Source organism: Dreissena polymorpha, chromosome 4 (assembly GCF_020536995.1).
Source record: "Dreissena polymorpha isolate Duluth1 chromosome 4, UMN_Dpol_1.0, whole genome shotgun sequence".
Taxonomy (NCBI): Eukaryota; Metazoa; Mollusca; class Bivalvia; order Myida; family Dreissenidae; genus Dreissena; species Dreissena polymorpha.
Window position 1 is genome coordinate 88,739,407 of NC_068358.1, and position 8,497 is coordinate 88,747,903.

The 8,497-nt window shown below is 32.0% G+C and overlaps 1 long non-coding RNA gene across 2 annotated transcripts; it reads left to right on the top strand.

Annotated features, from left to right (window-relative positions):
• Nucleotides 1-256: 256 nt before the first annotated feature.
• Nucleotides 257-5,783, top strand: LOC127876597 (uncharacterized). Of its 2 annotated transcripts, none has more exons than XR_008047951.1 (3): nt 257-319; nt 4,968-5,100; nt 5,558-5,783. It is a non-coding gene; the product is annotated as an uncharacterized LOC127876597 (long non-coding RNA). The 2 variants fall into 2 exon arrangements; XR_008047950.1 differs by having other exon boundaries at nt 289-415.
• Nucleotides 5,784-8,497: the final 2,714 nt, after the last annotated feature.

Consider the following 8,497-nt stretch of genomic DNA (forward strand, 5'->3'; position numbering starts at 1 on the left):
GTTTTTATGCCCGACATGTGCGAGATTCGATCTAGAACTGCTACTTATAAGCTTTGAAGCAACAATATTTACTATGAACGATCGTTTCAAAAATATATTATATCGTTCACATGCCTCATGGTTATTTGTTATAATTTCAGAGTCAAAATAGATATATCAATCTATCGAAATTGTGTAAATAAGACAAGCAATGATAAGAAGTTGCAATCATGTGTGACCCAGACAACAAGATAGGCATAGCGAGCAACAATCGGCCATAATATGTCCCTTATCTAGCAGCTATGCCAGAAACGATTTAATGCTGAAAAGTGTGACGCAGGTGAGGATAGTGTACTTAGAAGTAAAATACATGTGTTCTAGTGGACGATAATTGATTGCCCGCAACAGTCTGAGTGGAAACTGGATAGCTATTTTGGTACAATAGGGTTTTGGGTTTTGATCGATTGTATTATGTTACATAGACATTGATTTGATAATGTACTGATCAAAATGAAACAATAAAGATCATAATTTAATAAACTTTTTTAAATAAGTCCTGACCTGTGAAAAGTTAGATGATTTTACTCTAGTAATTATTGCACAGTTCGGTTATTACATTTAAATTTAATGGACATTGTATTATAGTTAAGGCGGGACTGCACGATTTTGTCAAATATTTATACGCTTATTATGCATATATTTCAACATAAATCAAAATAAAGGTTAAGAAGAATATTTGTCGAAAAATGCGAAATAAGCCAGATATTTAATTCTGAAATCGAAAATGTATGTACAGTCGAATTCGCCAAATTCTGGAATCGCAAATGTATATACTATCGAATTCGCCATGTATATCATGCATGTACAATGTAAATCTAAATTTAGTTTTATGGATCATTTTAATTTCTTGCAACGATATATATCCATACGACACACGAAAACTAACTCCGACCCAGATAAAAAGGCAAATGCTTCGGTTATTGTAGGAAAATATGTACGAAATATCTTCGTCACAATCGGCTCGGGGCGCTAATTTCTGTCTTTGCTGCATTTTATGAAATTCGTCTTCAGTGTATATTTGTCTTGCCTATTTTGTGTTATTGTAACATATTTTATCAATATATTACAATTTAACACATATATAGTGTTTAAGGGGATGTTATCATGATGATACGGTTGCTGCTCAAGCCGCTGATAGTGATAATCATGGTGTTGATTGGTGACGATGACGATGAGTCTGCTGATCAATATGATGAAGACAATTATGAGTTTATTTATTCACCTTTTGAAATAAATATTTGTATATAGGAGATTTGCAGTAAATAAATGTGCAAAGATTTTTCTGTCTAGCGGTCAAGCGCAGATATCTGCTCTACGCCACTGTAAGGGTTTTGCAATATACAATCTACGTAGGAGCCAAAGGCAGATGCAAACACCATTTGTATATGAACAAACAGAAACCTAATAGTAGTTAAACATAAACGCCCATAATAACTTAACGTTTTGAAGAACTAACTTTTTTCCAGTGCCGGTGTTCATAAAGCTTGTTCTAAATGTTAGGTTTTAAGTTGTTTAAACCCGCGATTTGTTACATAGGTACTTCACGTCAGTAAAGCCAGCTTTAATTTACGTATGCATAGGCATCCCTAGTTTTAGAATCACCGCATATTACTTAATAGAATGTATTACACATACATGCGTTAAAGTATCTTACACTCAAGTGTTTTACTAAGTGAGAAATATACCATGTTTTATTTCAACAATAAACAATATAATATGTTTCCAATACACAATACCGTGTTCATTCTGAAGGTGACAACAAATCTAACTACTTTTCTTGATGTTAGTATGAAATAACGAACGAAAGATGTGTTGCATTTCTAAAACTAAACAAGATGGCATTCACGCATGTTCGAATGTATGCAGTATATTCGCAAATAAACCGCATAATATGCAAACCGTTTTGCAACACATCAAGGGTTAATACAAACAAATAATTTTTTACCACTTACCGAAAATAAACAACCAGCGGATAGTAACAAGAATTCTCTCATAATAATTCAATTAAATTTAATACACGTTTTTTCAACTGATAGACCAGGCAACATATGAAAACAACAGATACAGTGCATGATGGATTTGTACAGGTGAATAAGTCGGAACATAAGGAATCATGATATCTCTTCTCATATCAAAGTTGAATCAAATTTTATAAGTGCATACATACCAGAATTCAAATCAGACTTGCGAAGTCAAGTTATGATAATAATGTGTGGCCCAGACAACAATACACAATGAAGATAATAAGAATTTACGACACAGATCAGTATTATAAGAACCACGCAGTAACGTGATAATAGGTCTGATGCAGGAAAATATAATGCAATATGAAGTGGAATCTTTAAGTAATCCACGATACTAATATTGTTAAGCACCACATTGCTTGTGAATTGAAGCTGATGTGGAAATTGCTGCTCCTGTTTTATACAATACAGGCACTGGAATAAAGCACCACAAAACAACGTTAATGCTATAAAATACTAGTGTTGTTATAATAAATGTAAAAGGTTTCAATATAAAAATACACATTCGAAAATATTATCCTCAGTCAAACTTTTATATGCTTATGCTGTGACTTTATTCCATTGAATGTAAAGAAAATATATACACAGATGTTCCTGTGCACACAATGTAATAGGTACATTCGATCTAGAGCTGCTCCAGCTAGTAATATTAGGCGATTGACTTTGGGGCGAAGATGTTTACGATTAACAATATTTATTATTCTAAAAAACGCAACACGCAAATTTGATGATATTTTTTTTTGCAAAAAAGTACTATTTCATACATGTTTATGTGGTCAGTTCACAGTCAAAGTAATCAGAACTAAATCTATATATGTGTCATACAAATTAGACATAGAGAAGTAATGATAATATTGTGTGACCCAGACATCATAACTGGAAAAAACTGTAATTTGCGAAAAATACCCAGCAACTTACAGCCACGCCAGAACTGAGCGCTAACATGACGAGGAGTGAGTCTGTGTTGCAAATAATGCAATAAGAAGTAGAACATGAGTGTTCTGTAGGTCGATAATTGGTTGCCCGCAGCAGAATATGTGTGGAAACCGTGTATGTATATGTATACAACTTAGATTTTTATTTTTACGCTATAGATTTGAATTACATATAATATCTTATTTCCAAAGTACAGCATTATTTTTAACTTCGACACTCGATCATTAAACTTGTGAATCACGTAACATATTAACGCGTTTTTTTTCTAGTAATTATTTTTAATTTCCTGCTTTCAATGATAAGACATATGTAACATTTAACACAAGCTATGAAGTCGGGCAATTTAAACCTTGATTAACGGCTTCGCCAGGAGATGCATAAAGCTGATATGAAATTTTGAGTTATATTATGATAAATTCTGAATTATCGACAACAATAGAGAATTCAGTTTATACCTATATGAATAACATTTCATCCTTACTAAACAAGTTGAGTAATTTAGTTGCTCTTGTTAATATTAAACAGTTTTGCAATTAAATTCAAATTAATACAGCAAACAATCAATAACCAGATACTGCATTATCAGATTGCTACTTGTTCTTATAGACTACATTTCTAACAGAATGGACTTACAAACATAAAATGATTACAATTAAGGTCGTCGCCGTGATAGGGTCGATGCAAATAATTGGGGTTTAAAACTGGTTTCACATCTAGCTGAAGCTCACACGTACCCCATAATAAATCACAAAACGAAATACACGTCTAAAGAGATAAAATGGAAACATACATTCCAATCGTGACGCGCAAATTTAATATATGGCAATATTTAGTACCCATGTGTCGTACATATTGGACAAGTATTAAACGATTATGAGGAAAGTTCTAAAATTATAACTACAAAATAATGGGTTTATCTTTTGAAAAAATCAAGTAATCAAGTTAGCGATTGGGTTACAGCAATTGGCGATGCGAATTTTATTAGAAAGTACAAAAAAAAACTAATCATAATGAGGAAATATCTCATTCAACGACATCATTACAAAAACAGCCAAGAGCTAATTTACTTATGCATTTTGACATTGTTCCTCGCGAGAATGTAAGCTTATCCCACATGAAAGCGTTCCTAGTTTTATTATCAGCGCAAATTACTTAATAGAATGTTTTGTTGGTTAATGCGTGAAAACAATATATTTTATATTCAAACAATGTGATTTTGTCAATGATGTGTGTCCAGCAAGTAAACATGTGTAACAGTGTTGAATTCCTAAATGTGTTCGGATATATTCACTATCGCTGTCAGGGATACTTAGAATGCCTTAAGATCAACTTGATGTAGAGCTAAATAGCTTGTTAGTGTGTTGAAATTACTGCAAATGAAGACTGTATTTACACGCACACAAAACTATCGGGAATGAAGATGTTCCAAACTGCATAGTTCTTGACCGGTTGCTTTGTACCACAGCTGTAATGTGTTACGACAGAATATCCAAAATTGCTCTCGCTAAATTTGCATTTAGCTTTGAACAGTTGTTCAAGATGTTTAAGACAGTTGTTCAAGCTTTTCAAACTGCGGTGACCACTAATTTGAACAATCTGGTTCCCTGGAATTATTTGATAATTTAGCATTTGTTATATACACTTCCAAAATTAAGATAATGTTTTGTTCTATGAATTTGTTATCATGTAGTGTAATAATTTGTTTGTTTTAATAATGTAATTTTATATATTTTATAATTTAAATGTTATTAACATTACAACATATACATGGAAGTTTATATCCACCAATTTGATATGCATTTTGTTTCTAAAATAGTGAGTCAAAAACAAAATTAGCATTCAGTTTGAACCTAAATGACGTAATGCGAGAATTTGTAATTCTAGCTGCCGTCTACATTTCGCCCATGATGGTATAGCATGGATTAATGTCCATAGTGTTTTTCACGACCCAGCCTTTCTTGTTACAAGATATGACGCTGAACAAGACGTGGCTGTCAGGATCAAAACAATACGGACGTCTGCCCCGATACACATTGAAAACGTTGAAAAGTCCATAGGTTCAGTATGCCAAAACGAAAATCATGCTAAAGCAATACACATGGTACAACAATAATTTGTTTTCGTGGTAATCCTTAGATAATATTTTTCTTAGCTAAATAATTATTTATTGTATGCAAGAATTGATGTCGATTAAAATATAACATGGGGTGTAAATAGCATTGTTGAATCCACAAGAGCAAATGGATTATTCTTACATTTGCTAAATTTGTAAATCCCAATGTAAGCCATGACTATATTTTGCGTATCTATATTTCTTAGTTATCGAGTAATGTATTTAAATTTAAATAAAAACATATAAACTTAAATTTATTGCGGTTTCTTGTTCGACCGCAAAAAGTTTAATGCACTTAAAAGGAGGCCTGATGGTTTCATTCGTGTACATATTATAAAAGTTTCAATAAATTAAGATTAACACATTTCATAAAAAATATCCAACCAAATACATGTTTTTATTGTTACTACTTTAGAATAAAAAGTCACATCAATTCTTGTTTTAGGTCCTTCTGCGCATACCAAAAACCGAGATGAACATGTACCAGAGTAACCAGACATATCCTTGAGCGTTGTTCATGTAGACAATTTGTCCATCAGTGAGGGCTTTCGCTTGTTCCTTTCTACAAATTGTTAGTGCTTTCAAGTCTTTAGTGATTGCCTACCATTTAAGAACTCAAAATAATTTATCTCAGACATATTTGAATTATTCATTGGCAATGTGCCCTTCAATAGAAATGACCAAGTATATTTGATTTGTTTGTTTTTATTCGTCAGTACGGACATAATAAATTAACACGAGTTGTCAGTGGTATCTTTGAGTGGAATGCAATCTTATTTTACTCATAACTCAGTCATTTTTTAGAGCAAAATTCAGTAAAAACTGTTTTGTCAGAATCTGCGCTTTTAAATGTATTCAAGTTGATATATCCAGCAATTGATCAATGTCAACACGTTGAAGCCTTGATTGTATTCAAACACTGTAATCCACCTATTGATCTAGTTCCTTGTTTGTCTTTTCATGTTAATTCTTCTATTAATGTTGTGTTGCATTATAATGATGTTTATGTTAAAGTCATATTCTGCGTTCAAACAAAAGCCAAGTTTAATCAGAGTCTGACATCTCCATGAAATTATGTTTTTATTTAACAAAGATACATGTAGGGTATGGGAGATATATTTTTAAAAAGTAGTCCAAAAAGACGTGGCCCAAAAACAGAAGCAATGACCAACTTATCAGTCTCATATATTGTCCACTCATTCACCGCACAGTATGAAATAAATCTATGTTATCACAAATATGCAATGTAAACAGTTTCAATAGAATCGTTTAAAAACGCCCGTATCTTGTTATTATGTTGCTAATAGCAACTTCATACTTTTTACTGTAAAACAATGACATAATACGTGTTCGTGTACACATGTGAATGATATGAGCGAAAATATCTCCAATAGGTATCTATGAGCATAAGTAATGTTAAGACTAAATACTAGCAACGTGAAGTTTATTCTCTTGCAAACCTAATTATCAAATTATCAGTGAGGTATTTATACAATTATCATACATGTTTAAATTAATCAAAACCTTAGAGTCTTTTAGTCAAAATTGGGATACCTCTCTCAATATAATAGCAAGCACTGGTTATCGATACGTGTGAGTTATTTTATTTTATTTCTCATTTTGAGATTATTTTATTGAAGCGTATTTCAGCACCAATTTTATATTCATGATCAAACGTGTAAACACACAAATATTCGTCAGTAATGCGTACCGTGGAAAGACTAATGAATTAACGCTGAATGTGTTATTTTATACTTATATTACACATTTGGTGGATTGACTCTTCATTTATAATATCAATGTTGGGATGCACTTCACACAAACATCTTTAAACATGGCTCTGTTACATGTGCATAGCAAAAATTGCTGGATATGGTGTATTTATTTGCAAACAATGAAACACTGACACATATCTCGTTGATCGCATGAAGTGTCATCATTATCGTTCTCATCTTGCAATACATAGTTAATGTTCCAAATAGCAATAACACTTATCGTTAGTATAATGTGCGCCAATTAAGATTAATAAATTGCATACATTACAGATTACGCTATTTCTGTGTAACCATGTAACGTATTCAGGCAATACTTGAATAAATAATTAATGAAAGTTAACGAATGAGCAAATGCATCGGGCATTCTTTCAACAGGATTATTATGTTCTAAAAATACATGCGCGTTCTTCAATTTTTTGAAGAGAATGTTGCACGTAACATGCAAAAATACACGGTTTTTCCTGCAAAAAATATTTCAAGACACGATTTGTATTATACTTGATGCCTTAATTCTTAACGAACACATTTTTTTGTACTCATGGCTGTTGATCAATTACAACATCATAGTTAATGACTTACCATGAAAAAACAATAAACGATGAAAACAATTTGTTACTTTAATATAACATTTATCATCAGAAAAGTTTTACTGTATGTAGTAGCTGATATAGTTTTATTCAGTTAATATGTTCGCATGTTTGCACTTGACTTGAACAAACAGCTATCTCGCAATCAATACTGAACCAAATAACATATCGAACATTTTGGAAATGCTGAACGAACCGTAACTCATCGGTGGTAATTTGGGGATGTATGAATTAAGAACTAGAAAATCCCACTTCGGGCCATATGATATTTTATTTAGTCTATATATAGATCGAATTAAATATACTATTTGTGGCAGCCTTGCGGGTCACTACGATGACATAGAACCCAATATCGGGGTTTCCGTTTCTTACATGTTCTGAACATTTTCTTAATGCTATTTTTAACAACAATTCTTACAATCCAAATTGTTTAGCTCAATAATTAACTTATCATCAAGAATACCGGTATATGAATGCTTAAAACATCTTTCATTATGATCGTAGTGTTAATTTAAATGAAATTGTATAATAGATAAAAAATGCGATGTTAAATACTTTGTTTGAATGATGCGAATATTTTGAAGTATATTATAGTTGAGAACGCAGAATGATGGTCATAATTATTTGTGTTGTATACTCGCAAATTTAATTTGTCTAAACGTGAAACTGGTGAACATCTTATATTCTCCCTATTCACCAATGGGTAATTTAATAGTAACCTTGCATAACCGATAATTAACTGGACAAGTTTACCCATGCATTATAAACCTGCAAAGTGTGTTCAGTACATGACAATTTTAGACCTTGATAAATCACTTATGATGGCTATAAGTGAGTCATGTTTAAATCTGAAACCGGACAAACTTGCATATTCATAAGAGGAGATTTTTTAAGTTTGATAGCCATACAAATCCACTGAAACCATTTAAAGACAACGGCCTGACAGTTCTGTTCTGTGTTGTCCTGGCCCCCTTTAACGAACCGAACTATACAAAAAATATTAAAAGATAAACATGTTCTGAC